We start from the raw sequence: 18,832 nt of genomic DNA, 5'->3' as shown, positions 1-18,832 counted from the left end.
TTGTGTTTGGCCACCATTTCCACTTTGTCGTGGATCCTTGTTAGAAAGCAACCCCAAAAAAAGGGTTATACAAACCATATGCCTAAAATATGGTTTAAAGATAAAAAAAAAGGGTTGCTATGTTAGTAAAAAGTTATCACCAAAGCCAATTGATGTTTGTGGATTAATCATTTTTGCATCACACACATATTCAGAAAACATAAACATATGGTCAGTAAGGAAACAAAACACACACAGTACTGTTTCAGTGGATGAAAATAGTATATTTCCCAAACATATCTTTAAAATAATGAAATCACAACTGAGAAACAGCATAATCTTGCCAGGGTGTAGAACCCTGAGGAGAAACAAAAAAAAGGTCAATACATCCCTAACTTTTAGGCCAGAAAGGGGACGGCGCGGAGGAGGGCCATGTGGTGTTGGCCTAATTACACTACGCAACATGTGTTCATCATTACCATCTGAGAAGCAATCATGTATGCGGGTATAGTTGTGCAAAATTACTGATGCTTTGATTACTTCATTTACTGTAGCCTCACTGAGCTGTATGGCAGTCTGTAGGACACGCCATTTGGCCACCAGAATACCAAAGGCGCATTCCACCAGTCTGCGCGCCCTAGAAAGGCGCAAATTAAATATCCTCCGACGGTGGTCCAGGTTGCGCCGAGGATAAGGCCTCATGACGTGTCTGGTGAGTTGGAAGGCCTCATCTCCAACCAAAAAAAAAGGCAGTGCTTCTGCAGTGGAGCCTGGGAGATGTAACTGGTTGTCACGTAGCCGCCGACCCATTATAGACGAATTGAAGACCCTAGAGTCTCCAGTTCGGCCATAGGCCCCAATGTCTACAATTATAAACCTGTAGTTACTGTCAATTACAGCTAACAGAACTACAGAGAAAAACTGTTTATAGTTGTAGAATTGGGAGCCAGAGTTCGGCGGCTTACGTACCCTAATATGTTTCCCATCCACCGCTCCAATGCAGTTTAGGAAGTCACAATTGACCTGGAACCCACAGGCTATTTTGAGCCAATCAGCCTGTTTTGGCTCAGGCATCACAAGGTCCTTGAGTCTATCCCATATTTGGCGACAGGTTAACCGCACAATGCCAGAAATGGTGGAGCGACCAATCAAAAATTCAAGGTGGAGGCCCGCAAAGGACAATCCAGTGGACAGGAATCTGTAAGTGAAACCCCCCCCAAAAAATAAGGTATGTTTCAAGAGTGAACACAAAACATGAATAAGCACAATCATATTTGCATTTGTCTGATACTAGATTAACGCTGGAAAGGGAAAAATGTCCTTAAGGGGCTTAACTATAACAGGTACGTCACTTTGTCACATCTGCTTGGGACATAATGTACACATATTCCGGCAAAAAACAGATTAAAACCAAAAAAAACGAAAACCAAAAAGATCATCAGCATACAGTATGTGAGGATGTAGAATACATACCGTAACGTGAGGAGAAGACGCTCCTCAGCGGAGATGGCTTTGCGCATCCTTGTGTCCTGAAATGTTATTCCTGGGCGCGTAATATCTCCAACAATCTGTCAAATGTTTGGATTGTCATGCGACAGTAGAGATAAAACTTTTCAGGATGTTCCCGCAGAGCTGTACAGGTCCTTCTCAAAAAATTAGCATATAGTGTTAAATTTCATTATTTACCATAATGTAATGATTACAATTAAACTTTCATATATTATAGATTCATTATCCACCAACTGAAATTTGTAAGGTCTTTTATTGTTTTAATACTGATGATTTTGGCATACAACTCCTGATAACCCAAAAAACCTGTCTCAATAAATTAGCATATCAAGAAAAGGTTCTCTAAACGACCTATTACCCTAATCTTCTGAATCAACTAATTAACTCTAAACACATGCAAAAGATACCTGAGGCTTTTATAAACTCCCTGCCTGGTTCATTACTCAAAACCCCCATCATGGGTAAGACTAGCGACCTGACAGATGTCAAGAAGGCCATCATTGACACCCTCAAGCAAGAGGGTAAGACCCAGAAAGAAATTTCTCAACAAATAGGCTGTTCCCAGAGTGCTGTATCAAGGCACCTCAATGGTAAGTCTGTTGGAAGGAAACAATGTGGCAGAAAACGCTGTACAACGAGAAGAGGAGACCGGACCCTGAGGAAGATTGTGGAGAAGGACCGATTCCAGACCTTGGGGAACCTGAGGAAGCAGTGGACTGAGTCTGGTGTGGAAACATCCAGAGCCACCGTGCACAGGCGTGTGCAGGAAATGGGCTACAGGTGCCGCATTCCCCAGGTAAAGCAACTTTTGAACCATAAACAGCGGCAGAGGCGCCTGACCTGGGCTACAGAGAAGCAGCACTGGACTGTTGCTAAGTGGTCCCAAGTACTTTTTTCTGATGAAAGCAAATTTTGCATGTCATTCGGAAATCAAGGTGCCAGAGTCTGGAGGAAGACTGGGGAGAAGGAAATGCCAAAATGCCTGAAGTCCAGTGTCAAGTACCCACAGTCAGTGATGGTGTGGGGTGCCATGTCAGCTGCTGGTGTTGGTCCACTGTGTTTCATCAAGGGCAGGGTCAATGCAGCTAGCTATCAGGAGATTTTGGAGCACTTCATGCTTCCATCGGCTGAAATGCTTTATGGAGATGAAGATTTCATTTTTCAGCACGACCTGGCACCTGCTCACAGTGCCAAAACCACTGGTAAATGGTTTACTGACCATGGTATTACTGTGCTCAATTGGCCTGCCAACTCTCCTGACCTGAACCCCATAGAGAATCTGTGGGATATTGTGAAGAGAAAGTTGAGAGACGCAAGACCCAACACTCTGGATGAGCTTAAGGCCGCTATTGATGCATCCTGGGCCTCCATAACATCTCAGCAGTGTCACAGGCTGATTGCCTCCATGCCACGCCGCATTGAAGCAGTCATTTCTGCCAAAGGATTCCCGACCAAGTATTGAGTGCATAACTGAACATTATTATTTGTTGGTTTTTTTGTTTGTTATTAAAAAACACTTTCATTTGATTGGATGGGTGAAATATGCTAATTTATTGAGACAGGTTTTTTGGGTTATCAGGAGTTGTATGCCAAAATCATCAGTATTAAAACAATAAAAGACCTGACAAATTTCAGTTGGTGGATAATGAATCTATAATATATGAAAGTTTAATTGTAATCATTACATTATGGTAAATAATGAAATTTAACACTATATGCTAATTTTTTCAGAAGGACCTGTATATAGCCGATGAAAATGGCCTTTAGTGAGGCGTTTAGTCAGAAGAGGATGCACCCACATTCTTCTGCTCCTCCTTCACGGATCCACAATCACAGGGTATGGGTGCCCAAACCAACGAGACAATAGCCAGTTAAACAAAACCCGCTGCGTTGGGGTGAACTGCAGGTGGTCAGACATGGTACAAATGTTACCACAACACTCCAACAGTTGACAAACCACAAAATTACCATATGGGAGTGAGCCACCTGTTGTAGAGGCCTTAAATAGGGTTGATGAGGGTAATTTAAATCAATTTCACCCTCCAAAACCGTTAAATGTCCATTTTGTCAGGTTGCGTGAAAAATACGCATTACGGTGGGCATACGGATTACATACGCAACATTACATGCGCAAAATACGCGACCACACCTTGCCTACGGAGTTCTTACGGATCACCGTATTTCTAATTTTGAGGCGTATTACGGCCATAAAATATAGACCGTATTTTTCAACGCTGAGTGTGAGACCGGCCTAACAGTACCAGGAAAAGCTATGAGATTTCAGAAATCTCTTGCACACACATTGTTTTTTTACCTGACTGAAGTGGAAAACTACTGCATTTTTTATATCTGCGGCATGTCACTTTTGCATTGTTTTTTCACCCATAGAAAGCAATGAGTAAATGCAAAAACACAGCAAAATACACAGGTATCAGGTTTTGGTGTGTTTTTGGTGCACAAACCTAAGGAAGTTGCATCACTTTTTTGGGGGCACTAAACTTTATCAGCCTACACAAGAGACAATAAAAATGCAGTAAAAAACGAGAGCAGGTTTTGCCTGAAAAAAAAAATGCAGCAAAAACACAACATGTGAACATAGCCTTAAGAGATGTTTTAAGTGATTGGTGGGGAGTCTCAGGAACGAACTCCTCACTGATCTGTTTAGAAGTAAATGGCCTAAAACACACAAAAAAATTTCCCAAAAGTTTAGTACCTCTTTAAAGTGCATTAACAGTGGCTGATAATTGAGAATAAAGTATCGGTCTCTATCTAACAATGCCCAAACAAAACTTTTGTTCATTGTGTGAAATAATTTTTAAGTTTGCTTAACCCCTTACCGACATCTGGCGTAATAGTACGCCGATGTTGGTATCCCCCTCTTTGATGTGGGTTCTGGCGGTGAGCCTACATCTTTTCCAGAGTCAGTATCAGGTGGATTATTTAGGAGCGCTGAAAGGGTAGCCCCAGTGAGGGAAGGGTGCAGAGTGCCCCCGTAGCTCCAGCCGAACACCTCCAAAGGAGGAAAGAAACAGGAGAAAGGGTAGAACTCGGTCAAAGGAGCGCCGAATGGAAACTCTGACACCAAAATGGGGTTAAGCCACAACGTGTTTCAACGGAAGTATCGTCTTCATCGTCCACCTGATGAAGACGGTACTTCCGTTGAAACACATTCTGGCTTAACCCCATTTCGGTGTCAGAGTTTCCTTTCAGCGCTCCTTTGACCGAGTTCTACCCTTTCTCCCACATCTTTTCCAGGACACGTCAGCTGTTTTCCATGGAGACTATTAAAGCATGGCATAAGTAAAAATTAAAAAAAAAAAAAAAAAATTTAAAAAAAAAATCTAAAAGTTTAAGTCACTCCCCTTTTGCCCCGTTCAAAATAAAACAATAAAAAAATTAAACCTACACATATTTAGTATCGCCACTTTCAGAATCACCTGATCTATCAATAAAAAAATTAACCTGATCGCTAAATGGTGTAGCGATAAAAAAGTCAAAACCCCAGAACTACATTATTTTGGTCGCCAAGACATTGCATTAAAATGCAATAAAGGGTGATTAAAAGAACGGATCTGCACCAAAATGCTACCATTAAAAACGTTATCTTGGCGTGCAAAAAATAAGCCCTCACCCAACCCAAGATCATAAAAATGGAGACGCTACTGGTATCGGAAAATTGCGCAATTTTTTTTTTAGCAAAGTTTGGATTTTTTTTACCACTTAGCTAGAAAAGAACCTAGACATGTTTGGTATCTATGAACTCATAATGACCTGAAGAATCAAAATGGCAGGTCAGTTTTAGCATTTAGTGAACCTAGCAAAAAAGCCAAACAAAAAGTGTGGGATTGCACTATTTTTGCAATTTCACAGCACTTGGAATTTTTTTCCAGTTTGCAAATACACGACATGGTAAAACCAATGGTGTTGTTCAAAAGTACTATTTGTCCTGCAAAAAATAGGCCATCACATGGCCATATTGAAAGAAAAAAAAAGATATGGCTCTGGGAAGGAGGGGAGCGAAAAATCAAAACGCAAAACCAAAAAAAGATCCAGGGGTGAAGGGGTTAAAGGGATTGTCCAACGAACAAAGTTAATTTAAGTCATTGGATCTTAGAATAAAACTAAGTTCCACAATTGGATGTGTTTAAAAAAATGTCCCTGTGCTGAGATAATCTCAGAAATGTGCCCCTGCTGTGTACTGTGTAATGTCTGTGTCTGACTGCAGGAACATGGCCGGATATACCACATCTCCTGGGCAGGGGAGGAAGCAAAAATCTACACTGACATTACAGCACAAGCTCAGAACTGATTCTTTCTTTGAGGTAAAAGTTGTTTAAAAACAGGCAGGGAAATGTTTTACCTCACAAAAACAATCAGCAGCAATCCTGTATATGCTGTATACTCTTTACTTTCTCCCCTGGCCAGAATCTGTGGTATATTCAGGCTGTAACAGGCCAAAGTAACCCCGTCCCAGATTAACCCCGGGTATAATTTGGCCTAGGCCAGAGTATACCCCGGGGTATAAACTGGCCTAGGCCAAACTATACCCGGGCATAAAATGGCCTAGGCCAAACTATACCCCGGGGTGTAAAATAGCCTAGGCCAAAGTATACCCCTCCAGGCCAGATTATACCCCCCAGGGTAAGCTGAGGGAAAGCTGCTCATTCTTCTAGGTCACAGCTCCCCCTCCCATCGGGCACTGCTCCTTTTCAAGCTCCTCCACCTCTGGTGACGCCAGGGATCTCCCTTTCTAAGCCCCACCCCCTCCCTATAGTCACATGTGACATGAAATCTTCAGCCCTGCTCGGGCCAGCTCGTTGTCTTGGCGCCTTGGATATGCTTGGAAAAGGGCTTTGTATACCTAGGGGGCACTGACGAGCACTGAGGGGTGGGTGGGGAACCCCTTTACTGGTTGCTATGGGATATAGCATGATCACTCTATCCTAGCAACACCTTGGATACGCTTGGAAAAGGGGTTTATCTATCTTGGGGGCCCCATTGCAGCACTGCGGGTGGGTGGGGAAACCTTTTACTGGTTGCTATGGGATTTTACATGACCAATTTATCCTAGCAACGCCTTGTATACGCTTGGAAAAGGGGTTAATCTACCTTGGGGGCACTCTCGCAGCACTTAAGGATAGGTGGTTAACCCCTTAGGTGGTTGCTATGGGATTTTACATGACCACTTTATCCTAGCAACGGCTTGTATACGCTTGGAAAAGGGGTTTATCTACCTTGGGGGCACCCTTGCAGCACTGCGGGTGGGTGGGGAAACCTTTTACTGGTTGCTATGGGATTTTACATGATCACTCTATCCTAGCAACGCCTTGAATACGCTTGAAAAAGGGGTTAATCTACCTTGGGGGCACTCTCGCAGCACTTAAGGATAGGTGGTTAACCCCTTAGGTGGTTGCTATGGGATTTTACATGACCACTTTATCCTAGCAACGGCTTGTATACGCTTGGAAAAGGGGTTTATCTACCTTGGGGGCACCCTTGCAGCACTGCGGGTGGGTGGGGAAACCTTTTACTGGTTGCTATGGGATTTTACATGATCACTCTATCCTAGCAACGCCTTGAATACGCTTGAAAAAGGGGTTTATCTACCTTGGGGGCACTCTCGCAGCACTTAAGGATAGGTGGTTAACCCCTTAGGTGGTTGCTATGGGATTTTACATGACCACTTTATCCTAGCAACGGCTTGTATACGCTTGGAAAAGGGGTTTATCTACCTTGGGGGCACCCTTGCAGCACTGTGGGGAAGCCGGGGAACCCTTTTACTGGTTGCTATGGGATTTTACATGACCAATTTATCCTAGCAACGCCTTGTATACGCTTGGAAAAAAAACTATACCCCTCCAGGCCAGATTATGTAACTAATCTGGGGTTAAAGTTGCCTAGCCCAATTTATACCTCTCAGCTCATATTATACCCCAATGAAATCATTTGCATTGAGTGATATACACAAGAATTACTTAATGCTTCAACATTTTATTGAGAAACCAAACTGACAATTCTTAAAGAGTACCTCCCACTATACAAAACTTTTGGGAGGGGGGGCAATAATTTCTCATTAGCTATAAGTCACTTATCATGCAATGCAATTATCTGGGGCAACAAATCGCCCAACAGTCATTCTGTGTATTATGACATTTAGTCTAGCATGTCCTTGCTACCAAATTAATGTTTAAAGCTAAACACTGATAACAACATTGAAATGATCGTGCTTATTTTCAAGATACAGTGCATGTTCAGTTGTTGACTGCAGATTGAAGCTTGCAGGATATGTCAACCAATCCATGGAGTCACCGACGTTTGTGTAGATTATTATGTCGCAACTCAACAGATTCGCCGTGGTCATGATCTCTGCATCAGTTGCCCAGACTCCATCACGAGAGATTCCAGAGATGTTCACATATTCATTCACATTTTGGTTCAAGTAGTCCTGTAGTTTTTTTGTCAAGTCAGTTTTCATATGGTGGATGACTTTATCTCTGAGAAGGGAATGGTTGTCCTCTGTTCCTGTCAAGATGTAGCTGATGGCCCGGAAGAAGCAGTTTCCATCACCTTTGGTTTTATATGTACGCCGTGGTTGTTCAAGGTCTCGTCTGCATCCACAGTATACAACCTTACTAAACGTAAGGCCAAGAGTGGTGCTAAGATACTTCCTTCTTGAACTTGGTAGTAGGTTGAAAGCCTTAGTTTGCTTATTTTTCTGTGTGGCAGAGTCACTGGAATAATCATCATCGGATGGTGGAGAAGCCTCTTTATCCTGGTAAATCTTTAGGTTGCTGGTGTGGTATGTGTTGCTTAATATCTTGCCAGTTTTGTTGTTCTTAAGTTTTACTCGTCCCTTGGTCAAGGATTCCACAACTAAATAAGGTCCAATCCAGCGTGGTTCCATCTTTGAACCTATGCGTTGAATACGGCGCTGATTCTTGATATAAACTATGGTACCAGCAGTGATTTCTTTGTTACTTTTGTGTCGGCGATCAAAGGCACACTTCTGGTGTTCTTGAGCAGAGTGGATGTTGGTACTGACGTCTGAGTGCAGCTTTTTAAGAATGCTTGACAGTGTATTTAGCACATCAGGGGTGGCATGATCTGAAATGGGCATGGGATCCACCGTATCATCTTTTGAGGGATTAAGGTCCATGGGAAGCTTGGCCTTCCGTCCATACATGACCTCAAATGGAGTAACCTTGGTTGAAGCATGCACAGATGTGTGATAGGCAAACAGAACACCAGGGATGAATTGATCCCAGTTGTTTCCTTGGTCATTGACAAGCTTACTAAGAGCTTCTTTAAGTGTCCGATTATCACGTTCCCGCTGGCCATTTGTTTGTGGGTGGTATGCAGATGAAATACGGTGATCTGTTTGAAAATGTTCCATCAGGTTGTCAATGATCGAGTTTACAAACTCTCGTCCCTGGTCGCTAATCAGAGTCTCCATACAGCCAAGGCGACAGATAACGGAGTACAAAAAATTTGCCACTGACTTGGCACTCTTATCTGGGACAGCTGTTGCTTCAGTCCATTTGGAGAAATGATCAGTGGCAGCAACTATATATTTGTTGCCATTTGATGTTTCCTGAAGAGGGCCAATCATATCAATCCCAACTAAGCTCCATACTTTTCCAGGCACTGATATACTGTTGAGTGGTGGAGCTTCCTTTGTGATTTTGGGATTTATAACAAAACATTTTTGACAGGCTTTCACATACTGGTGAACGTCATTTTTCATTCCCTTCCAGTAAAACCGGTCAGAGATTTTGGCTAAAGTTTTATCTCTGCCAAAATGGCCCCCAGATATTGGGTTGTCATGACAGGCCTTCAGGATATTTGGCAGTCGACTTTTAGTAAGAACCTCCTTTTCCCTATGATAAACAATTCCTCCTTGGGTTCGATATGGCTTTGCTGTTTGTCTAAACTGGGACTTGGCATTTGCACGTTTCTCAGGAGGTAGATCGTAGGTATACTGAGGGTACCTTTGTTCTGTTGCAGTGTAGAATCTCAAAAGCTGGTCATACAATTGATCTTCCATGGTTGTCAAAATTGGAAAAGATTTGGTGTCATAGAGAGCAGAGAGGTGTCATAGAGAACATACAAAACAAGTTATCATTAACTATGCACTGACAGGACAGCGCCATCTACTGTCAGTTCAGATCTGCACACTTTTCAACAAATAAGCAATAGGGTGAGAAAAACAGTGAAGTGATAACATTATGGCCTAGAGAAATACTATAAAAACTATTTTATACCCCCTGGTATAAAGTTTATCCCCCGGGGGTATACTATGGCCTAAGTCAGCTTTTGAATTTTTGTGCTGTTTCCTTCCTCAGTAAAAGGGTTCCCCGGCTTCCCCACAGTGCTGCAAGGGTGCCCCCAAGGTAGATAAACCCCTTTTCCAAGCGTATACAAGCCGTTGCTAGGATAAAGTGGTCATGTAAAATCCCATAGCAACCACCTAAGGGGTTAACCACCTATCCTTAAGTGCTGCGAGAGTGCCCCCAAGGTAGATAAACCCCTTTTCCAAGCGTATCCAAGGTGTTGCTAGGATAGAGTGATCATGCTATATCCCATAGCAACCAGTAAAGGGGTTCCCCACCCACCCCTCAGTGCTCGTCAGTGCCCCCTAGGTATACAAAGCCCTTTTCCAAGCATATCCAAGGCGCCAAGACAACGAGCTGGCCCGAGCAGGGCTGAAGATTTCATGTCACATGTGACTATAGGGAGGGGGTGGGGCTTAGAAAGGGAGATCCCTGGCGTCACCAGAGGTGGAGGAGCTTGAAAAGGAGCAGTGCCCGATGGGAGGGGGAGCTGTTACCTAGAATAATGAGCAGCTTTCCCTCAGCTTACCCTGGGGGGTATAATCTGGCCTGGAGGGGTATACTTTGGCCTAGGCTATTTTATACCCCGGGGTATAGTTTGGCCTAGGCCAAAGTATACCCGGGGTATAATCTAGCCTAGGCCACTTTAACCCCGGGTATAGTCTGGCCTGGGGGTATAATCTGGCCTGTTACACAGGCCATGCCCTGCATGGTGAGACATAGAAATTACACAGGACATTTCATTTGCACATTTATAAGATCTCAGCATTAAAACACTTTTTTTTAACAAATCCAATTGCGGAAATTATTTTTATTATGAAATCTAGTGATTGTAATATACTTTTTTTTCATGGAACTTCCCATTTAAAAAGTGCCATATCCATGGGCAGCATGTATCAGACACTAGCTATAAGATCTCAGCCGAGAATGTTTGATTCTGAAGTGCTGCTGCATTTCATAGAAGTGCATACATTAAAAACTATCAGCAACTGAGCCGCATGGGAGACTAATCACAGAGAGAGTCTCCCTATACATGTGCAACACCTGCCAGGGCCATGGGGTACTCTGTACCGGGTCCGGTACTTAAAGGGGGATGTGTCACGGTGGTGGCGACCCTGTCCGTGGCCCTGGGCACCCAAGTAAACATGACGGTCTTTAAAGGGGTTTGAATAAAGTTTGGAAATTATTGATATTTTCGTGATGCCACCTGTGGTACTCGGTCAGGAGTGACCGACACTACTTAAAGGGGTCATCTGGGGATGATAGTACTGCAGCAAAGATGGTATCACTTTCCACAGGTGAAGCTGGGTCCCCAGGGCTCTTGGTGTGGTTGTCAAGGATGGTGTGGTGCCAGAAATAAACAGAGTACACAGGGTTGCAATCTTTTTACCTGGTTTACTGATTGTAGACAGCAGCAGTCCAGAGTACCAGCAACAGGTGTTAGTGTGGTCCGTTCGGCCTGGAAGCAGTCCAGATCCCTCTCCCAGGTGAGGTTTGTAAGCCTTCCTTCTTGCGCTCTTATGCGAGGTCCTTGCTGCCTGTGGCTCCCATACAAGGTCCTCTATCTCCTGTCCAGCGACAGTCCCCGTATGGTGGGCAATGAAAGCCTTTTTACAGGGTCTCTATCATGACCCGGGCTCTCTGTGTACTGCTGCACCTTCGTGTATGGGTCCGGACAGGCTACATGAAGTCTTCTGCCCTCTGGTTCTGCTGTGGGATGTGAAGCACTACACAGCCTCGGGCTCCCTGTGCCCTGTTCCTGCGCTTCAGCTCAGAGGGTGCCCAATCACAGTTCCCCTCCGAACTCCTTTCTTCTCCTTTGCTTCTCCTCTCTGATACTTGTTATCAATGCAACCTGTCTTCTCTCTCCTGGAGTTGCAGCACCACACGTGGCTGCACGGCCCCACTCTCTGCTCACACTCCTCTCTCCTCCAACATCTGCTACAATCTGCCTTCTCCTCTGGTCTCTCTGGACCAACTGCCTTCTCCAACTCCTAACTCCAACTAACTACCTCCTCCTCCAGACCAGAATACATATATCTGGGGGAAGTGCCCCTGAAACCGGGTTCAGAGCCCCCCCTTCTAGCCTGGAATCAGAATGTGTTGCATGTAGGTGTACCACCTGTTAAAGGGAATCCTCTTTGCTTCCAGGCATGACATTACCCTCCCCAAAAGGAAGGCAACATCACTGTAACAACTGGTTACCCTGGGTGTTACACATGCATTAAAGGAGAGACCTTTCATTCCAAGGTAGTAGGCAGGGAGAAGTCCCTGGTGGCTTTTAAAGTATGTTTTTCTCTGAGACCCCCTTTACATTGTCTGCTACATGATGCCTTCTCTCCATACCATACTGAGCTTCCACGCTACCATTTTTTCCACTGAGCTCCCTCATGCTGCTCCTTCTCGATACTGAGTCCCCCACACAGCCCCTTCTTCTTACTGAGCTGCCCAATGTGCTCCTTCTCCATAATGAGCCAAACTATGCCTTGCTTTACATTGTCTCCATCTTGCCATCAATTCTCCATACTGAGCCCCCCTTGCTGCCTTAACTCTATTATGAGCCCTCATGGTGCCTTTTCACCATACTGTCCTCACCTCTTCTGCCCCTTCTCTATACTACACTGCCACCTCTTCTTATTGGGCCCCTTATACTACCTCTTCTTCATATTGAGCATCCCACACTGCCCCTTCTTCATACAGAGCCCCCCACTGCCAATTCTCCATATTGAGTCCTACCATCTGCCCTTTCTGTATACTGAGCCCACATGTCACCATTTATCCGCATCGAGCCCTCCACATTGCCTCTGATCTAGTTTTCCTCTCCATGCTGCTCTTTCTCCATGCTGAGCTCTGAAAGCTGCCACTCCTCTATACAGAGCCATTTCCACAATGTTATCAACTTCCCATACTGAGTCTCCCATGCTATCCTCTCTTCCATTCCCTACTTAGTGCCCCACACTGCCTTCTTTCCATACTAAGCCCCCAAAACTGCCCATTCGCCATACTGAGTCCCCGTGCTGAACCTTCACCATGCCGAGCCCCTCATGCTTCCCCTTCTCTATTCTGAGCCCCATATGCTGCCTCTTCCCCATACTGAGCTCCCTTTACAATGTTGCCAATTTTCCAAACTAAGTCTCCCATGCTGTCCTCATTTCCTTTCCCCACTGAGCCCCCAAAAGGAACCCCCATACTGCTCCTTTTCCATACCAAGCCTCCCATGCTTCTCCCTCATTACCTTGGCACCTCTACATTGCCCTTTCACCATACTGAGCCCCCCACTCTGTACCATCTCCATACTAAACCCTCATGCTTCCCCATTTTCAAAACTTAGTCCCCATGCTGCTTCTTCTCCATATTGGGCTCACCATATTGCCTCTTTTCCATACTTACATACTGAGCCCCCAAGCTGCCCCTTATTCATACTAAGACCCGCATGTTGCCCCTTTTCCTTCATTCTCCAATCACACTGCCCTTATAAATAATGAGCCCCTATGCTGCTCTTTCTCTATACTGAACTCTCATGTTACTCTTCTACATACTGAGCCTCAAACACTGCCCCTTCTCAATTCTTAGCCCCATGCAGTCCATTCTTAATACTGAGCCCACATGCTACCTCTTCTCCATGCTAAGCCTCCCATGTTATCCCTTCTCCATAGTGAGCCTCCAATGCTATCTATTCTCCATACTGGGCCACCCACACTGGTCTTTAACCTCATGCTGCCCTTGTCCATATTGAGCCCCCCATTGTGACGATACAGCGTTTATTTTTAATTATGCCAGATGTATTATTCCGTAGGTCAAGGGACATGAGCCATTGTTCATATGAGCCTGTACATTGACTATTGTTGTAGGTTGACTTGTATGTTGATATGTTGAATGTCTGCTGATGACCTATTGTATCAGCCCTTGAGGTTTATTATTTTGCAAACTTGGAGGACAAAGATGCAGGTTAATTCAACAATCGATATATGTTAATTTGTTGAAAGCCTGTTGACTACCTATTGTATCAGCCCTTGCAGTTTGTTATTCTACAAACCGTGGAAAACAAAATATGCAGGTTAATTGAACGCTTGAACAATGAGGGATTACCTCCTCCCAGCTTTCTTGAAACCTGTAGATAATCCCCTGAATGTCAGCTGTTGGTATATAAGGAACCTCTCTAATTCTTCAGAGAGACTTTACAGAACAGCCGCCAAGGCAGCATGGCTCCAACTGGACTAATACAGATTTACTCCACTGCCCATCACTGAACACACATATGTTTGGAGAATCCAGGTTGCGACAATCAAGTCACCTTGCCACATACCTCAATGTACTCTATCAGCTTCCTAAGCTTGCCGCTACCACTTCTGTGTGGGTGCCCACCAAAAAACAGGGTGCTACTGGTTTGGGTAGTTGGCCCTGGAAGCGCCAAAGTCACAAATGTTCTAATTCCCGGTGAACCAGCGGAAGGGTGAGACTCTGTCATTTGCATCATCTTGTGTACTTGCTGGAACTGTACTGTATGTTATCAACTGTTGCCAATCCAATAAAGTATCACCCTATTGTGTTACCCTCATCCTGTGTTGTCTGAGTGGTATTCTGCCCAGGGGTGAAGGAGAGCGTGCATTCATTTTGATGAACCCGGGTCCATGTGGTCTTTCTAAAGACAGCCTGCCCAACAGACAATAGCACCCACTGACCCTCGTGTCTCCACATTTGGTGGCAGTGGTTTGATACTACTCAACCCGGCTGATCTGGGGGGGGTTACAAGGGACTGGTGTTCATAGACACTGTCCATGGACTTCATTACCAGGGAGGCAGATAGACAGACCCAGCAGACCATATGTGAGGCATACACAGAAGGTTTCGGACTCGACCATATCCAACACTACCAGCTCTGCCTTTTAGAAGAGGACCAAAGTGGATGTAGAACCTCAACAGAAAAAGGCAACTACAGGAGCTGTATACTGATGCTCATTCACATATGATCCAGGAATTGGTCCTTCACCAAAAGGAATCGAACTGCTTGCCAAATCAATGATACAGTTTTAATCTGGAATCAAATACCCAGTCCCAAACAACCTAAATCCAGGAATTGTTGATCTTATTGGGACCTGGAGCCTAAAGTTGGGAGAGGGCTTGTGATATGGAATCAGTTTTGAGAGTTCCAGTACCCCTACCACCAAAGCTGGACTCTATCTCCATAATGGCCCACCACCAAGGAAATCATCCCCGCTACAGAGATGTGCCAGTGTTTAATGAGTCCAACACAGAGGTTGATAAACATCTTCGAAGCTTGACATTCTGATGCTGATGCATCAGGTACCCACATCAAATTGGGCAAAATACCTGTGGACTAGTTTGACTGGCTGGGCGCAGTTTGCTGTCTTGTCGCTTGGACCTCAGGACTGCCTGGACTGTTGGACTATTAAGAGCACCCTGTTGACCCTTTTTATCATCATTGGAGATATTACACCAAGTTCTGGACTTTGTCTTGGCAGGGGGCCTCCTATGTGGAATTTGGCAGTCAACTCCGATGGCACTGCAACCACTGGCTTAATGGTCAGGCTGCACATTCCACTGCTGCCCCCTGGCATATGATAATGCCTGAGCAACTTATGGAAAAAATGGCCCCAGAAATACGAGAATGGGAAGCCATCCAGAAGCCCGACATTGCAGAGTAAGCAGCCTGATTGGTTGATGAGTTTACAGCCAAAGAAGCCCACTGGAGACCCGATATGTCCACCCATTCCCAGAGACTCATCAACCAAGGATTCAAGCGGCCACCAGCCACTCAAGCAGGACTATCCGGCTACCCTGCAGAAACCCCACCAGGACAAAGGTTTACAAACAGGACCCATGATTTGCCCAACTCACGGAGCTGTTATACGTGCGGGCACCTTGGACACATTGCCAAAGATTGTCTACAAGGCTAGGGCCCCATACCTGGAACCAGTCTGCCTGCCCAGTCGGTAAATGTCTGCCAAGATGAGCCATAAGGGTCTGAGGGATGGTACCCCAGGGATACACCAGCAGTGGATGAAGTGATATACTCTGTTCATACAATATAGCAGATCGACCACCGTACGCCAGCCAACCTCCATCACCACATCCATTTGGTCAAGGTCAGTCAAGGTCAGTGACATCCAGGCCTAGGGACCTCAGAACACTGGGTCTTCCATTGCCCTGGTCAACCCAGATATTGTCCCCCCAGAACACCATTCACAAGGCCACCAAGTGGACAGCGCTAGGGGAATGGGCGCATTTACATGAGCAATTTATTGGCCAATGTGCGGGAGAAGGAGCTGGAGGAGTTGTTTCATCATTTAAGGCAGATCTGTGCCATTGAGATGAAGAATTGTGGGGAGGTGCTGCCACTCCGTTCACCTTCATCAGCTTCTATGATCCTCAGGATGCTGTGTTTGGATACAAGTTTGTTTTGTTTTGGTTACATATGGACTTTCCCAGGTCAAACCAGGGATCAAGGGGAGGATATAGATGACTCCACAGGTGGAATGAATCCCTGTCCCCGGAGAACTGAATACAGAGATCTTGTCTAAGGGCTTCCCCCATCAGGGAGCTGGCAGGATCCAAAAGATCATATGAATAAAGCTGGAAATGTCTGCTGTGCTGATGTACACAATTGGATGATTGGAAATTGGATGATACAAAGTTTAGTTCTCATGATGTTGAAACCTTTCACATTCATATCTGTGCTGAAAGAAATGTCGAAGGACTGTCCCCAACAAGTGGAGAACAATACTCAGAAGCCTATCATATCTGGCTAATTAAGAAAGGGGAGGAATGTGATGCTATCTTTCATTTCATATGAGCCTGTACATTGACTCTTGTTGTTGTAACATCCCCGCCGGCATCACTGCATGGCTTCCCATCTCCAACCAGGCTGATACACCAACTTACTCGCCACTCCGGGCCATGCTGTCAATTCTGCTTTCTGCCTGCTCCATGCTGTAAACCACATGTCCTCTACTTGCTGTGTGCATATTTCCTGGCTGTATGCTTAGGGCGGTGGCACCTGCACTTCCTGATCCTTAACCACTTCATGACCTGAGGTATTTTTGGTTTTGCATTTTCGTTTTTTGCTACCCTTCTTCCCAGAGCCATAACTTTTTTATTTTTCCATCAATATGGCCATGTGAAGGCTTTATTTTTTGTGGGATGAGTTGTACTTTTGAACCACATCATTGGTTTTAATATATCGTGTCCTGGAAAACAGGAAAAAAATTCAAAGTGCGGTAAAATTGCAAAAAAAGTACAAATCCTCCAGTTGTTTTTTGTTTTGCATTTTTATTAGGTTCACTAAATGGTAAAGCAGACCTGCTATTATGATTCTCCAAGTCATTACGAGTTCACTACGTGCTAAAAAAAGAAAAAAGACAAAACTAATCATGGTATGCACATCCACATAGTAAAATTTGAAAATCCTTTATTTCACCTTGAACACAATAATTTTAAAAGCATTTAAAATGCAACACGCAACCTAATAACCACCACCCCCACAAAGACAGACTGAATGGACCTGTTAATGAAGCCCATGCAGGCGAGAAAAACACAAATATGATGAACCATGCCCATGACAAATGTAAAATACACCATAACATCATAAATTATACCATTTCAATTATGGAATATTAATAAAGCTGAATGATATGTGGAGAATGAAAAATATGCATACACATATGTGTCCGTAGACAGAACCAGACCTATGTTAATCCATAAGATAACCTCATATATCTACCAAAATGGAATATATATTCCCTAGAACTAAACCAAAATAGGCAGGATTGAATGATAAACCTGAAAAGTCTCATATTCTCCCAGTTAGACCCAGGATCATTTCAATGCAATGATGCGGCGACCAAAAGAAGTAATTCTGGCGTTTTGACTTTTTATCTCGCTACGCCGTTTAGCGATCAACTTAATCCTTTTTTTCGTTGATAGATCTGGCAATATTGAACGTGGTGATACCAAATATGTGTATCGTATATTCTCAAGTATAAGCCGAGATTTTCAGCCCATTTTTTTAGGCTGAAAGTGCCCCTCTCGGCTAATACTCGAGTCATTGTCCCTGGGGGGGGGTCGGCGGGGGAGGGGGAGCGGCGGCTGTTACATACTCACCTGCTCCTGGTGAGGAGCGCTTGTTTCACCTGCATGGAGAGCTCCTTTGATCGCATGTTTACTTCACAGCAAAACCTTCCAAATGCAGCACCACACCACAAATCAACTCCAGGCCTTTTATCTGCTTAATTGAGAATGACATAACGAAGGGATTGCCCACACCTGTCCATGAAATAGCCTTTGAGTCAATTGTCCAATTACTTTTGGTCCCTTTAAAAACAGAGTGGCACATGTTAAAGAGCTGAAACTCCTAAACCCTTCATCCAATTTTAATGTGAATACCCTCAAATGAAAGCTGAAAGTCTGAACTTCAACTGCATCTGAATTATTTTGTTTAAAATTCATTGTGGTGATGTCTATAACCAAAATTAGAAAAATGTTGTCTCTGTCCAAATATATATGGACGTAACTGTACATGACACATACATGTCACTCACATGTCACTCATACTAAAGATGATCAAAACTTTTTAAACTTGTCATATTTTTGCAAAATAATTTGCTTTGTGGCAAATCAATTTGCTGCTAATCGCAGGCACTCCATTTGCCCCGAATATACTTTTCTAATACTTTGAGCACTGTATCCATTTCCTTTAGGTCCCACTCATCAACAGGTCAAGAGTGATCAGTTTTGCCATTATTTTATTCCCGCTGTACTCCGGAGTATTTTGTTCTTAAGATCACCCATACGGTCCCAGATATAAAAGCCTTTTTATTCAGTATTCATTTTTATGGTATTTACCAAGGGTTATTGCATACAGGGTAACAATTGCAGAGCAGCCAGAAGGCATGCCTCCAGAGAATCATGTCAGCCATGCCAACTTCTAAAGACCATAAAAATTAGCACTACGTGCTAAAAAAAGACCCATATCCCTGGAACTTTAAGAAATAGTA

This window comes from Ranitomeya imitator, chromosome 2 (assembly GCF_032444005.1).
Source record: "Ranitomeya imitator isolate aRanImi1 chromosome 2, aRanImi1.pri, whole genome shotgun sequence".
In the NCBI taxonomy this organism is placed as follows: Eukaryota; Metazoa; Chordata; class Amphibia; order Anura; family Dendrobatidae; genus Ranitomeya; species Ranitomeya imitator.
Note: the sequence above shows the minus strand (reverse complement) of the source record.